This window comes from Malania oleifera, chromosome 3 (genome assembly GCF_029873635.1).
Source record: "Malania oleifera isolate guangnan ecotype guangnan chromosome 3, ASM2987363v1, whole genome shotgun sequence".
NCBI classification, from domain to species: domain Eukaryota; kingdom Viridiplantae; phylum Streptophyta; class Magnoliopsida; order Santalales; family Ximeniaceae; genus Malania; species Malania oleifera.
Genome location: NC_080419.1, coordinates 16,849,177 through 16,873,885, shown reverse-complemented (window position 1 = coordinate 16,873,885; position 24,709 = coordinate 16,849,177). Strand labels below are relative to the sequence as shown.

At 38.8% G+C, this 24,709-nt stretch overlaps 1 pseudogene; it reads right to left on the bottom strand.

The window, feature by feature from the left end:
- Positions 1-581: 581 nt before the first annotated feature.
- On the bottom strand, positions 582-14,549 carry LOC131150162 (glutamine synthetase leaf isozyme, chloroplastic-like; annotated as a pseudogene).
- Positions 14,550-24,709: the final 10,160 nt, after the last annotated feature.

Genomic DNA, 24,709 nt, shown 5'->3' with positions numbered 1-24,709 from the left:
ATAATATTAAATAAAAATAGGTGTATACATTATTTGTATGTTCTCTCACTTTAATAATAAAAAATTGTCTTAAACTAATTGGAAAAATTAATAAATTCCTTACCCCTTGGTTTTGCCTCACAGAAGGGCAAAGAATCCCTTTTGAGTTGGAGCATTCTTTTGGCTTGGACAAAGAATCCATTTTGGGAAATCAAGAGCTCCTCTGTTAACCGGCCTGTCTTGAGCATATGCTTGCCAGATAACTACTGCCACTAGTTTCAATAACTTCGGCAGACATTAACTGCATGTAACTTTTTTTTTTCTTTTAAAAGAGCACTTGTTTGTACAGCACAGATGCAGAAAGTTTTAGTTTTGACGACAAAATATTTCTTAAACACTTCATGGTTTTACTTTTATTTTTGAGTAAACAATTAAAACATGTGGGATCACTTCCACATTTTCCTTGATACAGTCATGCCCACCAAGGTAGCGAAAAGGTCAATGAAAAGAAAATAAAATTTGAAACCTGAATGGTAAAAATTCCAACGTAGTTTCTGTCATGTTGGCAACAAAACCAAGCATAAGAAAAGACTTGAAGATTATCAGCAAACATGAAAATAAATGACTGATTTTATATGCCTGGTTGGGCACCAACTAATTAAAGGCACTTGTACAGGGACCCTGCTGTTGTACAAAGAGGGTAAAACAAGAAAAAAAATCGCTAATACAAACATTCATGACAAGTTTTAATCCCCAGAATGTCTGGCATACAAGGAAATATGTCTCAAGTTTAATCATGGAGAACTAATTGAATAGAGACCTTTTTTTACAGGGGATTTTCTCTGAACAGTCTATAAAACAAGGGCACAAGCTTCTTCACATGTGACCGATTCCATGTAGTTGTTTTCAGACTCAGACTCTTGAGCTTATCCCCAGCAAACTAACTCTAGAAAACCTTCAACAAATTGACCTGAACGTTTAATGCCAGCTTCTGAGCAGCAAGAGCCTCGGCCTCAAGGGTGGGCTCCCACAATACTGTAGTTTCCGCCAATAAAGAGGTGACAACATAAGGGTCCATGATCGAAGCAGGGCGCCGATCTTCTAAGTAACCTACAAAGGAAATAATAATAATAATTGACATGAGCATAAATGCAAGTCGTGCAGTGACAAATTCATAGGTTGAATTCAGTATCAGTCTATCAGATTATAACTCAGATTTAAAAAATTATTGAGATGATGTTACATAGAAAATTCAGAGTAAAGGTTCAAAGCTCAAAGAAAAAAATTATAATGTAGTGAAAGAACTCAAAACAGGTTGGGGAAAAGCACTATGTATCATGAAGAAGGAAAAAGATTCATCGCATTTAAAGATCGTTCAGAATTATTCAGATTGACTCACAGGATTAGGTGTAAAAATGATTTGTAGCCCATAAACAAGACAAAAGTTACAGGCACTATGCTTGAAAGGCCAAAGAACCACCATGTTCATCACCACTCTTTTGAGTGTCTATGAGCCTCTTCAGCAAACCAATAAACAAAAAGAAGTTATTTTCCTCCCTCCTGGGCATTACTAGACTTATTTCAATGCAGGCAAAAGAATTTCTAGAGCTGTGTTGACTTTTTGAGTCCGTCGCCTATTTTGATTATGACAAACCATAGTATCTCATCTGTGTGCTAAGTGTATGAATAGGTTTACTTTTCTAAACATGGATGACAAATGAGAAATGGAAGCCGAGAAGCACTTAAACGAGCACATATTTTGGCACTATCCATGCTATAGTAAAGGAGCAGAGCATGAAGTTCTTTCACTTTTCTTTCAAGTTGTATTGTATTGTGTTATATTTTTTTTGAGTCTGTAATAATCCTTGGTCTGTAATAATTAATGCATGACATGCATGGTAGGACTATAAGCTCAAATGACCATAGGGAAATCAATGACCATAGAAAAGACTTTGGCCGACCTTCGGATGACCGACGCCAGGTTTTTAGGCTAAATTAAAAAGCCTAGGCCGTAGACTGACCATAGGTCCCTACACATCACTTTGATAAATTCCCTCAATCTTACAGATTATAATTATGCAAACAGGAGAAAACCATACTTAAAAATAGGACCTAGTTGTTAAGTTTGAAAGGACTTCAGGTGACCGAACCTTGTGCATTGAAAACGCCTCGGTCAACCGAGGGGGTGAAAAGTCAAAATAGTTGACTTGGCCCAGACAACCGAACTAAAATGAACGCACACTGTTCACGGTCGACGGAACCATGAATGCTGATTTTTTCACCTTCCCCAAACGCCTGAATCTTACGTTTAAACACATCCCGAGTGACCGAAATGAGAAGTTTGGCAGACCGAACTAATAACCGGGCGACCGAACCACGAGCGTTTGGAAAATCGCCTTGGTTCAGCCACTCGAACTTGTTCTCGAGCACCCGAAGTTGAAAATTCAATTTTTCCAGTTGTGAGTGTTCGGGCGACTGACCTTGTGGTGCGGGCGACCGAAACTCTACGATTGCCATATTTTTAACCGCAATAACTCGGGTTAATTAAAGTTAAAACATTTTAGAACAAATTTAATAATCTCCTCTATATCCCAACGGTTATTTTTTTGGGTGAAGCTATAAATATGCGTTCATTTGTAAAGATTAATAACCAATTAGAAAATTGATTAAGAAAAATTTCCTCTGAAATTTTGAGAGCGATTTCTTCACATATAAGCCATATACTCTTCCCTTGCTCGTTCTATTGCAAAATATTTTTGAGTGAGAGTATTCTAAGTGATCCTACACGTCCTACTATTGCTCAAACTCTCATACTTGCAAATTGCTTGTTGATTTTTTTATTGAGAGTTTAGTCCAAAAGCTTTCCCCCTTGAGTTAATCAATATTCATTTTGTGGGGAAAACTTTTTATTAACTTGTGAGTCTTTACACTTTTTATTGCAAGACTCCTAGGCTTGTCTTGTATTTTGTAGAAAACTTTTTAACAACTTGCTTTGAAATATCTCCTGTGCTTAAACTTGTGAAAATCATTTTGAGATATTTTGATTATATCCTTGGAAATCTTTGAAACCCTATTTGTGGTTGATATATATTTATATAATGTTTCAAAGATAGATTGATAATACACTCTCAAACTTGATTGATTATTGACCTTACCTTGAGTGTTATTTCACATATTTGCACCGAACTTATAGTTCTTATCTGTTTGTTGTACATTGATTACACAGGTACAAATCTACTTGTTGGAGAAGCACATATTTTGTACATGAAATTTGTATTGATTATCTGTTGTATTCCAGGTCTGGCCTGAGGTGGGTATTCTCCGCCTCGTAAGGAGAGTTTGTAAAGGTTGAGGTCAGCCCTGGTAATTTGACCTGATTGTAATCGGTGCCGCTCCACCCGTTAAGTGAGCCGTACTGGAATCCTCGGGCTTGCGAACCGAGGCTGGGACGTAGACACATTTGCCGAACCTCGATAACATATCTGGTGTTATCTCTACTTTACTTACTTTACTATTCTGTGCATGTTTGGTTAATTACTTGTGCAAATTCAATCTAGTTGTATTTATCAGTTTATTTTATATATGCTCTAGATTGGCCCTAGATTTGTGAAATACTGCTGCTGGCTATTTGACTTAGGAGAGAAAAACTTTAAAAATCCAATTCACCCTCCCCTCTTGGGATTGCACCAAATTCCAACAAGTTGTCAATTTTTTTCTTCCAATAAGTAGTGCTCTATGTACTTGCTTTTTCTACCAAATAAAAAAAAAGGAAAAAGATACTCACCTCCCCTGAGTTTTAGCAAAAAGACAGAGGCATTTTCTAAGGTTTCAAAATCTCAAGGACCTCCCATGAGGTTTGTCAAAAATGACACAAACCTCCCCTGAGATTTTAAAAATGCCACAGACCTCCCCTAAGGTTCACCAAAAAGACACAGACATCCCCTAAAAAAACTTGTCTTTTTGCAAAATACAAGGGAAGGTTTGTGTCTTTTTGACAAACTTCAAGGGAGGTCCTGGGATTTCTGAAACCTCATGGGAGGTCCTTGGAATTTTTGAAATCTTAAGAGAGGTCATTATCTTTTTGTCAAACTTCAAGGGAAGTTAGCATCTTTTGCCCAAAAAAAATTTACTATCTTCCAACTTCAGTAAATCACTAGGCATTAATTCCACTTATCAGTGTGTAGAGAATTTTGTACACAACATAGATATGCATAAAATTTTATTTTATTTTATTTTATTTTTTAGCTGCTAAACAAAGTCTTCAAGCAGAATATAGTTGTGGTGTTGGTACCTTTTCCCTGCTTTTTAGTTTCACGTCCAACGCGTGCTGAACATCCCCGATTAACCACTCGGGGGGGGGGGGGGGGGGGGGGAGGGGATGACGAATTTTCTTGCTTCTATAATTATCATTCATCATCATTATTGGGTTATGAGAATTGGGGGATATTTTCTTATTCATACCCAAGTAAATGTGTCGATGTTGGCTGTTTCATGCTTTCCTGCTAACCTTCTTTCATTTCCCTCTCCATAAGCACTGATATGGTCTTTGTGGCGAAGTGATAGATTCAATATTGCCTTCTTTATGACTTCATAACCACCTTCTTCTCGCATGCTCTTTGCACTGAAAAAGAATGGTTAAAGGACAACTTACTACAAGTTAATGTCAAGTATTACAACCCTTCTATTTGACTTGTTTGACTTTTCACCATATGAGTCATTGATTATCACAATTCACAAGAAAATAAATAAATAAAAATACCTATAATTGGTGTGTCATCCTGCACCATTCCAATCACCCTGTTCACTCAAGGAAAAAAGTTAAGTTTGACGTAGCTGTTAATACCATGAAGAAATTACTAAGTCTGAAGGGAATTGGAAATTGGAATTACCTCTATTGGCTTTGGATCAAGAGAGAGAACAACACCAGCTTGTTCAGTAATTCTCTGTAGAAGAAAGGAGAAAAGTACAGTCAGTTATATTATGTATAACAATACACCAGGAGAAATAAACAAAAATGTCTGTGGAAGTGGCTGCAGGCGATAAGAAACATTTGCAACAAAATAGACAGTTGCTTGTTTATATGGTGCTTTCCAAAGCAACTACAAGGATAGACATCTTCCTATGTAAGTTGCAATTTCATGTTCTACTCAAAATCTTTTGTTTACTTGATCAGTTAAGGAGGTGGATGCACACATGCTAGATTTTCTTCATTAAAGAAGTATCCAGGGATTGAATACGAAACCCAATACACAGAAGTTCATGCAGTATGCTGTTGGATGACAACCCAATGGGTGCATTTTACTTGACTATTGGTTTTCACATGCAACAGTTTTCAGAGCAAGTTAGATATTTGTTGAAAGCTACAAATGGCAAGGTGCAGCATATTTTTCTGGGCCTTTATGGCTCTTTCTCGATGAAGGTGTACCCATAATGGAAGAAAATTACCTCGAGAATGTATCTAGAACACCAAACGTGATCTCCAGCATCAATCCCCACACTAGGACCCACTTGATACTCCCACTGAAAAAATGAAAATGAAATTAACAGTGCTAAAGTAAATAATTTTGTAATTATATTACTAAAATTTATATAAAATATGAGAAAGAGGAAGGGGAGGATAAAACACCTGGCCAGGCATAACCTCCCCATTGGTGCCACTAATGTTGATTCCAGCATATAAGCATGCCTTGTAATGAGCATCTGATATGTCACGACCAAATGACTTATCTGCCCCAGCGCCACAGTAATAAGGACCCTAAAATAAAAATGAATCAAAACATGCAAAAGAACTCCTTGCATAATCTTATCACATTAATAACTTTTTACTTTCTCATTATTTAAGGAAATGATGACTGCATCTTCTATGTAATCAGACAATTAGAAAGCAGTAAAACTATTTTATAGTGTGAAAATTTACCTGAGGACCTGGATAGCCTCCAATGGGCCAATCCAAAGGCCATTTCACATTTGGCTGAAGCAGAGTGTACTCTTGCTCTATCCCAAACCTAATTTTGAAATAGTCGCAATACATTAGCAGCTAGATTTATGTAATAAACGTATGATTCTGATTATTTTTTTATTCCAAAAAAATGAATGTACTACTGCACAGGTATTTACAAGCTGATGTGATTATTAGATGAGTAGAACTAATTTTTATGTAGTGCAAAAGGAGCAACGCTCATGCAACACCCACTGCACAAGGCTCCTGCACCGCATCAGGGGTCTGGAGAGGGCATATTTACACAGCCTCAACTCCATATTTGGAGAGGCTGTTTCCAGAAATTGAACACACTGTAACACCCTTACTGCTAGGCAAAGGGAAAGGAGTAGTTGTTATAGTTAAAGCTTGATATAATCTAACAGCTTAAGCTTTTAGGTAAAGTGGTATTCTAACATGGCATCAGAGCAGGTTTGCCAGGACGTCCTATGTTCTAGTCTTGCTGCCCATATTTATTATGTGGTGTTTAAAAATTATTGTATTCCCAGTACTGTTGTTATTTATCATGTGTTTATCTCTGCATGTGCGGTGGAGTGTTAAAGCTTGATATACATTGTTGACCTACAATCTAACAGTCCAAGCTTTAAGGTAAAGTGGTATTCTAACAGATACCAAAACCAAAAAATAATTATTCCTTTTGCACTCTTTTTTCTTAAATAAGCCAATATGAGCCTACAAATATTAAAAACTAATGTAAGAATGAAGCTTATCAATAGAAACTTACCATGGCTGCTCATCTGCTACCTTCTTGTTACTGAAAATCTCAACAGCCCTGTGGCGTTTGTTTGTAGGGATGGGCTCACCTGCCGGTGTGTACGAATCACATATTACCTTCGTAAATTGCAAAGATGTAATTTCAAGATAAAAGAAAACATTGACTATATTCTTAACTTTTTTTGTTTTGTATACTTTAAATTTTAGTCAGAATTTATTTAATCAAAAGTTGTAATGTAATTCAGATACCATAATATCCACAAATCACTAGTTATTTGGTTCATATACACTCATCAAGATATTGTTTTTTTTTTTTTTTTTTGACCAGTAAAGGGTAAATTATATTGATCAAAGGAATACGTACAAATAAATCCGAAACATACATCGAGAAGGGAAGCCAAAGCTCCCAATCTAAAACAAACAACATCAAAACTAGGTAGAACCTAGAAACAATTACAATCAAACCTAAGCATACCCAGGGCACAAAGCTTAGAATCAAGTAGCAACAAAACTAGGAAAACCTAGATACAAGTACAATCAAATCTAGGAAACCCCAAAAACCAAAGGGAACGCAAGATCAAATGAGCTCAAGGAGGCCTATACCCCTTATTCCTTTTCTTCCTTCTCACTGGCTGAAACCCTTTATCCTGCACCATTACATTCCCATGGGAATTGCCAATCAATGGCACAAGAGGGCTTTTTCCTTTATCTTTGAACTTTTCAGCTTCATCCATAACAGAAAGGGAAGCATTACCTTTTTCCCTACACAATTTAGATTCTCTCCCCACCCCCTTGCATGGAAGTAGCAGGATTAACCTCAACTGCTTCAGAGGACCCTGCAGCAATAACCTTATCAAACTTGTCATCAGACCTGCAAGAGACCAAGCCAACATCCAAAGACTCACCTATTGTGCTGGAGCCAAGAGACGCTGAGGTGGAGACGCGTGAGGAGCTGGAGACGCATTGCAAACTGGAGCTGTTATCCACCATTTAATTTAAATGGATGAAACTTCTCTTTTTGATTTATTGTATTTAATTGTAATTGATTCCAAGCCCTATAAATAGAGGAGCTGTGGAGAGTTGAAAGATGCACAGAGAAGATATAAAGAAGAAAAGAGAGGAAGAATAGAGTGTGAGGAAGAGAGTGAGAGGAAGAAGAGAGTTGTATTTCTTTCCGGCGAATTTTTAGTGAATTGTGGTGTGCTCCATGGACGTGGGTCGATCTTGACTAAACCACGTAAATTTCTGGTGTTCCTAATTTTTCTAGTTGCTCACAGGGTCCTAACAAGTGGTATCAGAACCCGGTTGGAGCAGAAAGGCCAGATCGGAGCATTCACCGAAATCAGAGCTCTGTTTAGTGGCTTAAATTTTGAGGCCACCATCACCTTCACCTCACCGAGACGAAGCCAACAGTGCAAACCGGAGCTCGAAAGGAGCTCAGACGGAGGCATACGCGTCAACACGCGCTTCGCCGGAGCCGAACGCCTCATCATGCGCCGGTGACCTGCCGCCCACGCGCCCCATGCGCGGCACACGTCTTCCTCGCCTAGACCGTCTCAGCCCAACTCAGAAATCCGACCCAGATCTGTATCCGACCCCGCTGCTCTAGACCCGAACATGTCAGCGGTGCTGAGTCAGCCGCCACATTGCCTGCCACATCAGCACCAGTGCCACGACAGCAAATGGGTCCCAGTGCCACATCAACACTGCATCATCATCAGGTGGGCCGTAGTGACACGTCATCTGCCACATCAGTAGGCCCAGTGCCACGTCAGCATAGTTGACCAAGTTTGACCAGGTTTGACATGATATTTGACCGAGCTTTTCGGAGTCATTTTGGGTCCGTTTTTCGAACGACTTGAACCATTTCTAAGGTTTTCGACCGTTCTGGATCCAATCGTGCTATCCATTTGAGTTAATTCCATCTATAGATCAGAAAATTGAGATGTCGAACGAAAAGAGCTCAAAAATCGAAATGTTCAATGGCAACAATTTCGGTTTCTGGAAAATGCAGATAGAAGATTATTTGTTTGGGAAGGAGTTGCATTTACCATTGAAGGGTAAGCCAACATCTATGAACAAGGACGAGTGGGAATTGTTTGATCGAAAAGCTCTCAGAGCCATCAAAATGACATTGTCAAAGTCTGTGGCATTCAATATTAAGCATATATCATCCACCAAGTCTCTGATGGATGCGTTTTCTAATATGTACGAACAGCCGTCAGCCGCTAACAAGGTACATCTTATGAAAATATTATTTACTATGAGCATGTCTACAGGTGAAAGTTTTAGTAGGCATTTGAATAATTTCAACGAGTTGTCGAATCAACTTGCCTCAATCGGGATAACATTTGATAATGAGATTCGTGCCCTACTGATTCTCAGTCAGTTGCCTGAAAGTTGGAATGGTGTTGTTACTGCAATCAGTAGCTCCGCAGGGAAATCAAAGCTTGTATACGATGAGGTCGTCAGCATGATTTTGACGAAGGAAATCAGAATGCAGTCAAACCATGGCTTCACTTCGAGTTCAGCCTTGAACATGAAAAGTCGAGGCAGAGGAAATAGGCATGGACGATCAAACAACCGCAACAGATCTAGGCCTAGGCGGTCTAAATCCAGAAATCCCAGAGGTTCTCAGGACACAGGTTCCCAAAGCACAAAAATTATTGAGTGCTGGAATTGTGGAAAAACTGGTCATTACAAGAACCAGTGCAGAAGTCTGAAGAAAGAATACGAGACGAGGGCAAAGACAGAAGTCAATGTTGTTTCAGAAAATGATGATTTTTTTATCTGCTCTTTGGAGAACAAAAAGGAGTCTTGGGTGTTAGACTCTATAGCTTCATTCAATGCCACTTGCAGCAGAGATTGCTTAGAGGAGTATACATCATGTAATTTCGGTAAAGTATATCTTGGCAATGATCAACCTTGCGACATTGCTTGTAAGGGGATAGTGAAGATCAAAATGAATGGGTCAGTATGGAAATTGAGAGATGTCAGGTATATTCCAGACCTGAAGAAGAATTTGATCTCAGTCGGTCAATTGGAAGATGAAGGATATAACACATCTTTAATTGGTGATGAATGGAAGATTTCGAAGGGTGCATTGACAATTACTCGAGGTAAGAAAAGTGGTACTCTTTATGTAACTCCTAATGCATGCATGTTTATTACAGTTGCTACAAGAAATGATGATAGAACCTTATGACATCAATGACTTGGACACATGAGTGAGAAGGGACTCAGAGTGATGCACTCAAATGATGATTTACAATTGGTGAAGATCGACACATGCGAGGATTGCATATTTGGGAAACAGAAGAGAGTCAGTTTCCAGACAAACATCAGTACCCCAAAGGAAGAGAGACTTGAGCTAATCCATTCAGATGTATGGGGACCAACAACCATTTCATCCACAGGTGGGAAGCATTTCTTCATCACATTTATCGACGATCATTCACAAAAGGTATGTGTTTACTTCCTAAAGTATAAATCTGATGTTTTTGATGCTTTTAAAATTTGAAAAGCAATGATAGAAAACGAAACTGGTTTGAAAATCAAGAAGCTGAGAACAGATAACGGTGGTGAGTATGTTGACACCAAGCTCAAGAAATTCTACTATGAGCATGGTATCAGAATGGAAAGAACTGTACCAGGTACGCCTCAACACAACGGTGTAGCCAAGCGGATGAACAGAACGTTGACAGAAAAATCCAGAAGCATGCGTATGCAATCAAGCTTGCCAAAGATGTTTTGGGCAGAAGTAGTCAACACAGCAGTTTATTTGATTAACAGGAGTCCATCAGTACCATTGGACTATAGTCTACCAGAAGAAGTATGGAGTAATAAAGAAGTAAGACTTTCACATTTGAAAGTTTTTGGTTGTGTTGCATATGTACATATCAATGATTGTCAGGAATAAGCTGGATCCGAAATCCTGAAAATGCACTTTCATCTGTTATGGTGGAGATGAATATGGGAATCGCATTTGGGATGATGAAAACAAAAAGGTGATCAGAAGCAGAGATGTGATTATTGATGAAAAGGTGATGTACAAAGATAGACACACAACAAAATCTACAGAGTTTGAAACAATCTTTGTAGATGTGGATGATGTTTTAGAAGGTGTAAGGACACGTCAGCAGAACACCGAGAATCTTCAGCAGAATACCGAGAATCCTCGGGCAAAGGAACATGTGGAGCAGTTTGTTGCACCACCACCTCCTACTCCAGCATTAGAGCTTAGGAGATCTTCTCGGCAACATGTACCAAACAGAAGGTATGTGAACCATTTACTTCTTACAAATGGAGAAGAAGCTGAATGCTATGTTGAAGCATATCAGGCAGGAGATTCGAGCAAGTGGGAGCTTGCAATGAAAGATGAGATGAAGTCTCTTAACTCTAACAAAACATGGGAACTAGCTAAGTTGTCCAATGGTAAGAAGGCTCTTCACAACAAATAGGTATATAGGATCAAAGAAGAGCATGATGGATCCAGGAGGTATAAAGCTCGGTTAGTAGTCAAAGGTTTTGAACAGAAGGAAGGAATTGACTACACTGATATTTTTGCACCAGTTGTCAAGCTTACGACCATCAGATCTATTTTGAGTATTATTGCCTTAGAGGGTTTACATCTTGAGCAGTTGGACGCGAAGACGGCATTTCTTTCTTCACGATGATCTTGATGAGGAAATTTATATGCAACAGTCAGAAGGTTTCTCAGTAAAAGGTAAAAAGAATCTTGTATGCAAATTGAAGAAGAGTTTGTATGGTCTCAAACAAGCTCCTAGACAGTGGTACAAGAAATTTGACAGCTGTATGCATAGGAACAATTTTTAGAAGTGTAATGCTGATCACTGTTGCTACTTCGAAAGGTATCGTGCTAGCTATATTATTCTGCTATTATATGTTGATGATATGCTAGTCGCAGGATCAGATATAGAAGAGATCAGAAAATTAAAGTAGCAATTGTTAAAGGAATTTGATATGAAAGACTTGGGTCCTGCAAAGCAGATTCTTGAGGTGCGGATCTCTAGAGATAAGCAACAAGGAACGTTGCAGTTATCTCAGTTAGAGTACATCAGCCGTATTTTACAGAGGTTCAACATGAGCAACGCCAAGACTGTAAATACACCATTGGCGGGTCACTTCCGTCTCTCTAAGGATCAGTCTCCCCAGACAGATGAAGAAAAAGACTTCATGGCTAAGGTACCATATGCCTCAGCCGTTGGAAGTCTAATGTATGCTATGGTTGGTACCAGACCAGATATTGGCCAAGCAGTGGGAGTTGTCAGCAGGTATATGTCAAAACCAAGGAAGACACACTGGGAAGCAGTGAAGTGGCTTTTGAGATATCTACGTGGCACTATTGATAAGTGTCTATGTTTCGGAAAAAGCAATTTGAAAACCCAAGGATTTTTATATGCTGATTTTGCAAGTGAAATTGATCATCGCAAAAGCACCACCGGGTATATATTCACTTTTGGCACAACAGTTGTTAGTTGGATGTCACAAATACAAAAGATTGTTATTTTATCCACCATAGAAGCTGAGTACGTAGCAGTGACAGAAGCCCGTAAAGAGATGATTTGGCTTCAGGGTTTGTTAACGGAGCTTGGATTAAAGCAGGAGAGGAATGTTTTGTACAGTAACAGTTAGAGTGCGATACATCTGGCAAAGAACTCCGCATTTCATTCCAGAACTAAACATATTGGATTACGTTATCACTTTGTCATATCTCTAATAGAGGACGGCGTGTTGACACTTGAAAAAATCCAAGGAAGCAGAAATCCGACAGATATGTTAACTAAGGTGGTGATTACAGAAAAGCTGAAGTTGTATTCAGTTTCAATTGGTCTTCATGCTTGAAGACATATTTTGAGCACATCATTTATTCATGATACTGGTTGAGGAGGCGTCTCCGTCTCCAAGTGGGAGATTGTTGTACTGGAGCCAGGAGACGCTGAGCTGGAGACGCGTGAGAAGCTGGAGACGCGTTGCAAGCTGGAGTTGTTATCCACCATTTAATTTAAATGGATGAAACTTCTCTTTTTGATTTATTGTATTTAATTGTAATTGATTCCAAGCCCTATAAATAGAGGAACTGTGGAGAGTTGAAAGATGCACAGAGAATATACAGAGAAGAAAAGAGAGGAAGAAGAGAGTGTGAGGAAGAGAGTGAGAGGAAGAAGAGAGTTGTATTTCTTTCCGACGAATTTTTAGTGAATTGTGGTGTGCTCCATGGACGTAGGTCGATCTTGACCGAACCACGTAAATTTCTAGTGTTCCTAATTTTTCTGGTTGCTTACAGGGTCCTAACATCACCAAGATATTGTTGCCACCGCAAAAAGGGTCCTTAAAAATTGCTCGAGGGCTTGAGAAAAAGTTTCAAACTCAAAGTCCATCAAACTCACGACATGGGAAAAAAATATATAAATATATGATAAAATATTATTTTCTACGACATCTTACCATAGAATTACTTCACTATTTTCCCCTGGTGCTTGTCCAGTACTCGGCCCATCATAGTTCCACTTTGGTAGCTCGGATGGGTGTTTAACAGGCTCTGATATTGTCCAAAAAAAATAGAAAAATGGAAAAGAAAAAATGCATGAGAAAGAAAAAAATTGCGACAAGAATTAGGACAATCTCTTTCTTAAAGATGAAGTCAACATTATGATACCTTTGACTTGCTGCGCAGGTCAATCGCAGACCCTCCTATCCTATTTCAAAATGAAATCATTGATATGCTTTATGTTAAGCTGTTGTCACCCATAAATAAGGCATGCCAAGCCATTAAACTAGTAGTTTTACCTAACTGTAGAACTACAACAAAATTTTATCTTTTCCGTGCATCCATTTTTACATGGCCTTTAATTTTCCCGATTACAAAGCGTTATTCAAACATTGTGAAGACAAATAAGCAGAGAAATGTACCAAATGTACTCCACAATGATTTTATCGGTGTAAGGAGTGAGGTCCAAATTCAGCAGATCTTGTTAGGTATGTAGGAGCCTATGGGTGGGCTTGATACACATGGGTGAACACCAACTTGACCCAAAAGCTTAAACCTATTGGATCTTGAGTTCAATCACGTATATAAGCACCTATCATCCACTCTAATTTTTTAATGTAGGACAAACTCACAAGTGGAATTCTCAATTATCTCCCCCTCACTTGTGAGTTCCAACTGCTCCCCCCTGAACGGAAACCATCTCCTTTATGAGAGTAAACTCAATTCTCCAACAGTTGCCCAAGTGGATCTTACCACTGGTGCCTTACGTGTCTCAGATTGGAATTCCACGTGCCTCTGAACCAATCCTACCCCCCACGTCTTGACCCTATTCAGATCCATCTCCAGCCTAGATGATTTTTATTGGCCTTGGCCACATACTTGGTTCTCCAACTGTTAGCACGTCAGGAGAATTAGCTTCCCGTCTCGAATTTTACGATATCGCTCATCCAAAGTTATGAACCGTCATTTCTGATACCACTTGTTAGGGATTTAGGAACCTATTGGTGGGCTTGATACACATGGGTGAACACCAACTTGACCCAAAAGCTTAAGCTTATTGGATCTTGGGTCTAACCATGTATATAAGCACCTATCATCCACTCTAATTTTCCAATGTGGGACAAACTCACAAGTGAAATTCTCAACAGATCTTCCACCCTATTAACGGTGTTGTTGTCAGACTTGAGAGCAAACACTCTAAAATTAATGGAGCTTTTTAGCTGTTCCATTTTTGTTATGCTTCAACAGTACAGAGCCCCACATCTTTGTCTCAAGGAAATTCAAATTGGTGGAGTTCTTTGTGACTTTCATTTGCCATTGCGCAGAGGGTGCCAAAATCTGTGCCATTTTGACCTACTCCTCTCTAGAAAATACAGAAAATGCAAGTAACTGCTTTGAGATTTACACATGCAAGAGTAATCAAGACATTACATAGTTTATTTTTGGCTAGAAAAATAAAATTTGGGAAAAGTTCTTAAGGTTCAACTAATGGAACATATTCTTTTCAGTTTTGTGAACATGTTTGAATGTAGAGCCATCAAAAGACAGATTCTTACCACAACATTTCCAGGTTCCTGTTGGGAAAAAAAATATAATATATACGAACAAATTCCCACAAGTAAATCAATGGAGTAATGCAAACAATAAAAAAATTGAGACACAAGAAATTTAACGTGGTTCCCTCAAATGTTGAGGTACGTCCACGGGGGCACGGCGGTCCAAATCCACTATCACCAAATATGTTATACAAAGTGGATACAAAAGGCATATGCCTTACAAATACACAAGAGTGTATAAACAAATGTAGCAAGATGGAAATGCCTCACCAAAATATTCTGAACAAAACTCCAAAGAAACCAACCAAAATGAGCACAACCAGAATAACTCAATATGATGTTAATAATATGCAGCCGGAGACACACGAAGATAAAGGTAGCAGCAGGTTGCTGCACTGGAGAAGATGACCGGCGCAGGTATGGGCGTGCTGCAGGTGCTGGCTGCAGGTGTTGGCTGCTGCAGGCGTTGGGAGCTAGTATTGAAAACAGAGAGTCAAATGGCAGCAAGCAGGAAAAATGGAAATAAAGAAAAAAGAAGATGAAGGATCAGCCACTGCGTGAGACCTTGGTGCCTAAATTCAAAAACATGCTGCAGCTGTTTCTTTTCTCTGGGAAGCCAACAACATTAAAGAATGGTGCAGCTTTCAAGTCAAGGGCCCCACAAGGAGGGACACCCAACAGTTCCCACTAGAAAAGCTAAAGAAAATGCCTAAAGAAAAGCAAGAGAAAATGCCCCCTACTGTTTGACCCAATATTGTGATACCTATCAGGTGTCGGTGTAAAAAAGTAAACTACAGGTAGCTAACGCATCCACTTCAGACCAACCTTTGGCTGCCTGGAAAACTTGCAATACCAACTTCCCTAGTCAACACTCGAGATCACTTTGCAAATACACCCAAAAACTAATGCCAGATGATTCAACCAAATTACTGTTATCCACAATCTCGTTACTTCTACACTTGAAATTTTTAAGTAACACTCTAGTTGTTCTAACATTAACTCATTAATTAATTGAATCTTGTTGCTATATTGCTATCCAATCCTGGACAAGTCTTTCTTTCTGGCTAAGCCCATACTAATTCTTCCACTCGACTCATTTTAAGTTTTCCCTTTGTTCTTGCAAGGCCATCTAGGGGAAGACAAACTATCCATTGAAGATCATTTCTTTTCGTGACTGAACTACTTTATTCACTTTTCCACATCCTGCCGCTTATTTTTGCTACTCTATAGCCCCCCACAAATGCAATTATTTTTAGTCTTGGCATTTTACATCTCACATCTCATCCACCCTGTAAAATCACTGCACAACCAAATTTTTAATTAATTTTTTTATTAAAAAATTAATACGAAATCTGAAACTTGCCTTGATGATGCAGCAGGAACGCAGACAATTAAAAGATTAAAGCTGTAAGACATTGTTATTTCCTCGTTCAGATCTAAATCGGACTGCTTAAAGCAAAATATGATTAACAATTCAACTACCCATTTAAGAAAAAATGATGAACAATAATGAAATTCACGACAATTGACTTCGCAGTTAATAATTAGATGCCAAAAGGTCATAAATTGCATAGCAACGGCAATGACCAAAAGGTCCTCTGCTGTATGGGGCAACCCTTTTGAGGGACACTTCCAAAATGACTTGGAGAAATTCTATGGGCAGTTTGGGTTTAATGGCATCGGTAATATATGATCAGATTAGCAACTATATTGGGGAAGTTTATTTTCACTGTAGCTTCATGTTAAACTCAAAGAATTGGTAAAGAATGGAAGAGCAAAGGACCTTACCTGAAAACAGCAGACGATGGCTTCTGAGAATGGCTTTGAAGAGCTACCTTAAAGCGGGTTTTAGGAGAGAGAGAGAGAGAGTGTAAGAAGAATTCTATATGAATAATTATCCCAATTTTTATAATACAATCAACTAATTTAAATAAGAAAATAATCTCCCTATAGAATAAAATAAAATCTCCTATTTTTGTCCACCTTCCTAATTTATTCATTATTCACAAAAATACTTGGAATTTTAACACTCCCCCTCAAGTTGGATCATAGATATTAATCATTTCTAACTTACTAATGAGATCATCAAAACTCTGTCGTCTCAATCCTTTATTGAAAATATCTACAGTTTGTTCCTTAGTAGGTACATAAGTGGTACAGATAGTTTCTTCTTCAATTTTTTCTTTGATGAAGTGTCTATCCACTTCCACATGTTTGGTCCTGTCATGTTGAACTGGATTGAGAGAGATACTGATGGCTGCCTTGTTATCACAATAGAGTTTGATAGGAAATTCCACCAAGACTGTAGTTCCTCCAAGAGTTTCTGTAACCATAGTCCTTCACATATTCTTTGAGCAACTGCCTTGAACTCTACTTCAGCGCTACTACGAGCCACTACATTCTATTTTTTGCTTCTCCAAGTTACCAGATTTCCCCAAACGGATGTGCAATATCCTATGGTGGACCTTCTATCTTCCACTGATCTTACCTAATATTTGCATCTGTAAAGATCTCTACTTTCTTGTTTTCACATTTCTTGAAGAAGAGTCCTTTGCTCGGGGAGCCCTTGAGATATCGAAGGATCTTGTACACAACATCTAAGTAGGCTTCTTTTGGTGAATGCATATGTTGGCTAACTACACTAACTGCAAATGCAATATCTGGTCTAGTATGTGATAGGTAGATTAGCTGACCAACCAATCTCTGATACCTGTCCTTTTCAACTGGTATCCCACAGTTTTCAACCCTTTTTATTGCTTCAATCGGGGTTTCACTGGGCTTGCATCCAAGCATACCGGTTTCACTTAGGAGATTAGTAACATACTTTCACTAAGAAACACTAATTCCCTTTTTCGTTCTAGCAACTTCCATGCTCAAGAAATACAGCATTTGTTCTAAGTCTTTAACTTCAAATTCAGTAGCTAAAACCCTCTTCAATCTTTCCATCTCTACAGTATCATCCCCAGTTAGGATTATATAATCAACATATACTATTAAAATTGTTCTCTTGCCTTTTTCAGACTGTTGGAAGAACAGGGTGTGATCTGATTGCCCTTGTCGATATCCTTGGTCTTTATTACTTTTGGAAATCTGTCAAACCATGTTCTAGGAGATTATTTAAGTCCATATAGGCACTTATTGAGTTTACACACTCTGTTTTCTTCACCTTTCTTACTGAATCCTAGAGGTATAGTTATGTAAACTTCTTTTTCTAACTCATCATTTAGAAATGCATTCTTAATTGGCTGCTAAGGATAAGAGGACCTAAACTGTATTCAAGTTTGCCACTAATGCAAATGTCTCAGTATAGTTAATGTCATAAGTCTGTGTAAAACCTTTTGCAATAAGTTTGGTTTTATATCGTTCAACTATCCCGTCAGATTTATGTTTCACTGTGAAGACTCTGTTGGCCTAACAAGGCTTACAATTCTTATTTTGATGATAACAAATCACGATAAGTTTGATATGGTTTGTTTCAAGTGAAACTCTTTCAAGAAGAAGGCAAAACTTAAAGAAACTCCAAGCTCAAATGGATGATAAAGCTCATGATGAACGTCCTATACAAAAGGTTTAAGAAAGAATAATGATCAGAAACTCAAAGATGATATATGATCATAGAAGAACAAGGTCTTAGTTGAAGATCAAAAAATAGAGTTTTTAAATATGTATGTATGTAAGTACTTCATGTAAACTTCAATATAAACTGAATTAAAACTCTTATAAATCAAAAGAAACTTAGAAATGTATTTTTTTGAAAAACCCTAAAGCATGTTTTAAAATCAAAGTAAATAAGGTCTTAAAAGAAGAAATTTTTTTAAAAAATATATATAAAGAAAACTGAAGAGCCAGACGACTGCCTACATGTGGCAGGCGACTGCCCAATTTAGAAAAGGAATTTTTAAAGAGGCAATAGTGTAATAACCCCAAAATTGGTTATACAAGATTAGTGGAGTGATTCCCAAAAAAAAATTTTAATTAATTAATTAATTATTAGTTAATTAAATTTTTAAAAAAAGAAAAAAAATAATTAAAATTTATTTTTATTATTAAAATATATCATTATTAATATTAATTAAATTTATTATTATTATTATTATTATTATTATTACATAACATCAATTCTCTCGAAGAAGCTTCAGAAGGATTTCACAACAGGTGGGATACAAAGAGGGAGCAATGCGTAGGAAGCCCCCCCTTCAGTCTTTCTCTCTCCTCTCATTCTCTCTCCCTCTCTCCTCAGTTCCGTGATGGATTCTCGCCCGATCGAAAATCGGAAGATACCACTAGACTCCATTCTCCGCTGGCGCCATTTCTACCGGAGTGGATCGGTGGTAGGAGCGGCGTAAGCGTATCTCCTCGGGTAAACCAATTTCTGCTTTTTCCTTAATTTCTTACAAATTATAAGCCCGATTGACGATCAGACACCACCACGAGAATTTAGGGATGATTCTCTACAAGTGTAACGAGACGAATTTCTCGTAGGCTCATCGTGGGCAAAACTCCAAATTTGGGATATGGGGGTTATTAAGGGGTTTATTTTTAATTAACTAGTATTAATTTGGAAATACTAAAATATTGAGCATCTAGGGTTGAAGTAGGATTTTTGAAATTTAGGGCCCGGATGAGCTCCGCCGGTGTAATTTCGAGACCCACAGACATAATTCAGGAAATTAAGTGGGACTGTTAAATGTTAGTTTAAATGTTAATTTGAGGTATATGGGGCCTAGGGAAGGTTAGATGGGTATTATTTTGAGAAATGAGTTAATTAATCTGGGGAAAATGCAAATTGCAGGAGTTGAGTTTCGGGCGCTAAGGGCGTAAGATCTGGGTGTTAACGAGACTCTCAGTAAGTCAGGTAAGGGAAATAAATTATAACAGTATTTTTAGAATTACTATTTAAATTAATATGTGAAAATGAGCATATGGTATTTTTCCTGAAAGTTATTATGATATAAATATGAGATAAATTGTGTGGCATTTGAGTACTATTAAATTGTGATGTTTTGGAGTGTGAAATTAATATATTATGAATATTAGATGAAAATTGTGTGGCACATGACATGTGTTGAAAAATGTGAAATATAACGATGGGTATTTTCTGAGAAAATATTGAAATGAGAATAATTGATGTGATTAGTGGAAAATAATGAAATGTGGTATTTATATGTGAGTAGAAATTATTTGCATGAAAAATGTGATTGTACAAATTACTAATATGAGTATTTTGGGAAATATGGAAATACGTGAAATATGATATGTATTATTATGAGATGATGGAATGTGCACAGAAAATGATGAGAATATTTATATTGAACTGAATTGTGATATATTGAAATATGATTGATGAAATGTCAATACCGCATAATAATTGCGAGTATGTGGTAGTGAACCCTGATGGATGGTTATGATATTGAACACACTATTGTTGCTAGTGGTGTAGTGCAACCACACGGACTCTTGGAGCGTGTGGCGTGACAGTTGACTATGCCATTTTGTAGGGTTGTTGGGCCCCCTGAGTCCGGATCAAGGTTATAGGCCGGCTAGTCGTACTACAGACGCGATATGATATTTTGATCTAACTGGGTCGGCCAACCGTAGTTAGATCCAGCCTTCGGGCCGCACAACCTTGACCATGGGGGGAAGGCATGAAAAGAAAGATCCTCAGGGTGGCCATGAGTTACAGACGCGATGTTGGTATTTGATATCAAGGATACTCATAAGCCAGAAAGTAAAATGGAAATGGAAAGTGAAATAATGAAAAATAGGCTAAAATGAGAAATGAAAGAAAAATGGAAATTGAGAAATAGAGAATGGTAAAATTGAGAAATGGAACTGTGTGAGTTAATAATATAATTAATTGAGGTGAAGTGAAACTCTCCGCCTGAGGGCTTACTGAGTAAGGTGAGTGCCCTGATAGGTATCAGATGTGACCGTTCCTGGCTGTGTAACGTGTTAGGGCAGAGGGAAGCTACCTATATGGGCGGGTAATCTTCCCTATTCTCAGGAACTTCGCGGGTAAATATGTGTTGGAAATAATTGAATTTGAGAAATGATTTTAAAGATTATAAAAGCTTGTGTTGTATATCTATATGACTGTGAGAATATATTTATCAGTGTATTTTTCTCAGATGAAATGTTGATTTGAAAAGTAAAGTGTATTATAACTGAACTCATATAGTCACACACTGTAAATAATTTATTCCTTCTTACTGAGATGTGTCTCACCCAATTATCTAAATTTTTCAGGGAACAGGGATAAACCGGGTGATAGAGCTTCGTGATCATAAGGAGATGGGACCCTGACACACAAGGTGAGTTTCTAGACTAGGGGAGGTGTAATTCCCCTAGAGTTGAGTTGTCTATGAGTCTGTTATGGTGATGTATATAGATGTATGTTGATGCACTGGGTATTGTATTTTGACTGATATGTATATATTGTCTTCCGCTGTTAGGTTGTATAATGAAATAACTTTTAACCCGGTACCCAATGCAGGTCGGGTCATGTGAATGGTAATAAGGTTGTTAACGTGGCCGATTTATGCATATTGTCGATGCATGTAAATTATTTATTATTGCTTATAAAAAAAATTATACGAAAATTGAGGCGTCATGGTTTGGTATCAAAGCCTAGGTTGCTAGGTTCTGCAGACTTTTGTAGACAGCGGAATACAATACTAGAGTATAGGAGTGGATTTTGAGAGAAATAGGAGATGGGTAGATTGAAAAGTGAGTTAGTGGTTGTTAGAGGATGACATGAGAATTTAAGATTCTATCTTGCAGCCTAGAGACAGGAGTACCGGGGTTGTTTCTATGTTTTTTCTGGGGTGACGATTTCAGGAAAACCATAGATACTATCGCTAGGTCTTGTTTCTAAGTGGTAGGGTTGAATCCTAAATGGGGATTAAGGATGTGAATAGAAGAGTAATTTATGAGTTATAGCGGTATATTGGTTGGGTGATAGTAACTGTATGCTGAGATTAGTTACTCTCTTTGTAGGATGGATCAGGGAAATCACAACACAAATGCGGGAGGTGATGGAGTAGGGTCTTCCAGTATGGGTGGTGCAAACCCTAACGCGGTGTTGTGTAGCGTCACTCAGCAAGTGATGGCTGAGATGGCTAGGAGCTCGGGGGAGCAGAGCTGCACGATCGAGCAGTTCACGTGTATGCGACCCTCGTCTTTTGCTAAAGGAGCGGACCCACTGGTAGCAGAGAACTGAGTTCAAGACATAGAGGACATACTAGCGGTCCTCTCATGTACAGACGAGCAGAAGGTGTTATTTTCTACATTTAAATTAACCGGGGAAGCAAAGCGCTGGTGGAGGTCAGTGAGATTATTAGAGGAGCAGAGACCTGACCCAGTAGCGATGATGTGGAGTCGCTTCGGGGAGATTTTCTTCGAGCAAAACGCTACAATCAAGAGTGCAAAGTCATCGGAGTTTCTATATCTGACACAGGGGTTTATGACGGTGTCGTAGTATGCAACGAAGTTTGTTGAGCTATCCCGATTTGCCTTGTATATGGTGCCAGATGAGAAGAGGAATGCAAGGAAGTTTGAGGAGTGCCTGAGACAGAACTTGTATAAGAAGGTGGTAGGTTTTCGAGCTCAGACCTTCTCAGAGATAGTGGACAGGGCTCCAGTGATTGAGAGCAGCATACAGAGAGGCGCAGTAGCATAGAGCCAGAGGAAGAGGCCTGCGCCTTTTGATTTTCAGGCAGGGTCCAGTCGAGAGCCATGGAGGAGATTTGATAGGAGAGGGGGACGATGACAGGGAGGAGGAGATCGAGTAGTACAGGGCAGGCAGATGCCCCCTCCTTATCCTAGATATTTAAGGACGCACCCAAGAGAGTGTTGAGCGAGGGAGGTTGTCTGCTATCAATGCCACCAACCTGGGCATATCGCAAGGAACTGTCAGGCACCGCTAACGGTAGCGGTTGCTCCTTGACCATATAGAGGAGGCTATTAGGCACCTTGAGGTGGACAGCAGAGGAATACTGCTCCGGCGCAAGTTTATGCATTGACGTCGAGAGATGCTGAGGCGGCGGGAGATGTGGTGATAGGTACAGTTTCAATAATGTCATTTAAAGCTACTGTCTTGTTTGATTATGGGGCGACTCATTCTTTTATTGCCCGAGAATATGTTAAATTGTGTGGATTTGAGCCTCAACAGTTAGATATTAGTTTGTCTATTACTACGCCGACTAGGGTTGTAGGGATATGTAGAAAGGTACTCAGAGACTGTCCAATGGATATTCGGGGGAGGACATTGTCAGCTAATCTGGTGGTTTTATATATGCATGGGTTTGAGGTAATCTTGGGAATGGAATGGCTAGCTGCCCACTATGCCAGCATTGATTGCCATCATAGAGAGGTAGTGTTCAGACCTCTAGAGGGACAGGAGTACAGATTCGTGGGATCACGTATACACACCGCACCTCAGTTACTGTTTGCTATTCAGGATCATAGATTACTATTAGAAGGCTGTTAGGGATATTTAGCCTGTGTGAAGGTGGTATCAGAAGGGGAACTGAGGGTGGAGGATATCCCAGTGGTGAGGGATTTTCTTGATGTATTCCCCGAGGATTTGTCGGGACTACCTCCTGATCGTGAGGTAAAGTTTGTCATTGATCTGGCTCGAGGGACAATGCCGGTTTTGAAGGCGCCGTATAGCATGGCACCGACAGAGTTGAAAGAATTGAAAGAATAGTTATAAGAACAATTAGATAAGGGGTTTATTTGGCCCATTGTGTCGCCCTGGGGAGCACCGATTTTGTTTGTGAGGAAGAAGGATGGGTCGATGAGGTATTGCATCGACTACAAGGAAATAAACAAAGTAACTATCAAGAATAAATACTCGCTCCCGCGTATCGATGATTTGTTTGACCAGTTACAGGGGACACAGATCTTTTCGAAGATAGATTTACGCTCCGGGTACCTTCAGGTGAAAGTCAAGACGGAAGATGTCCCGAAGATGGCATTTAGAACATGGTATGGTCACTATTAATTTCTAGTTATGCCGTTTGGTTTGACGAATGCTCCTGTAATGTTTATGGATTTGATGAGCAAGGTCTTTCACCAGTATTTGGATCAGTTTGTGGTAGTGTTTATTGATGATATACTGGTGTATTCTAAGAGCCCAGAGGAGCATGAGGAGCATCTGAGTATAGTGCTTCAGGTATTGCGAGAGAAGAAGCTTTATGCGAAGCTCAATAAGTGTGAGTTCTGGCTAGAACAGGTTTTCTTCCTTAGACACGTTATATCCAGGGATGGTATTTCTCTTGATCCGAGAAAGATTGAGACTGTAGTAGATTGAGCACGACTAAAGAATGTGCACGAGATCAGGAGTTTCCTGAGATTGGCTGGGTACTACCACAGGTTTGTTGAGGGTTTCTCTAGACTGTGAAGCCTATTGACCAAATTGACTAGGAAGGGAGTGAGGTTCGAGTGGTCTGATGAATGTGAATGAGCTTCCAGGAATTGAAGCAACGACTCATCACTACGCCTGTGTTGACGATTCCTTCAGGAGAAGAGGGGTTCATAATTTAAGTGAAGCGTCCCATAAAGGGCTCGGATGCGTATTGATGCAGTGAGGGAGAGTGATAGCCTATACCTCACGAAAATTGAAAGAATATGAGAAGAACTACCCTACCCAAGATCTGGAATTGGCGGCAGTTGTTTACGCGCTGAAGATTTGGAGGCACTATCTATATAGGGGTAGGTGTAACATCCTCAAAATTCTTACCATTTTATATATATATATATATATATATATATATGTGTGTGTGTGTGTGTGTGTGTGTGTGTGTGTGTGCGTGTGTGTGTATCTACATCCATACTTAAGCAGCGGAAACACAATCATATAACCATTTATATATATATATATATATGCTATACAATACCAGAATTTAGTATAACAAGCCACAACCATACAAAATAAATCCCTTCAGCATC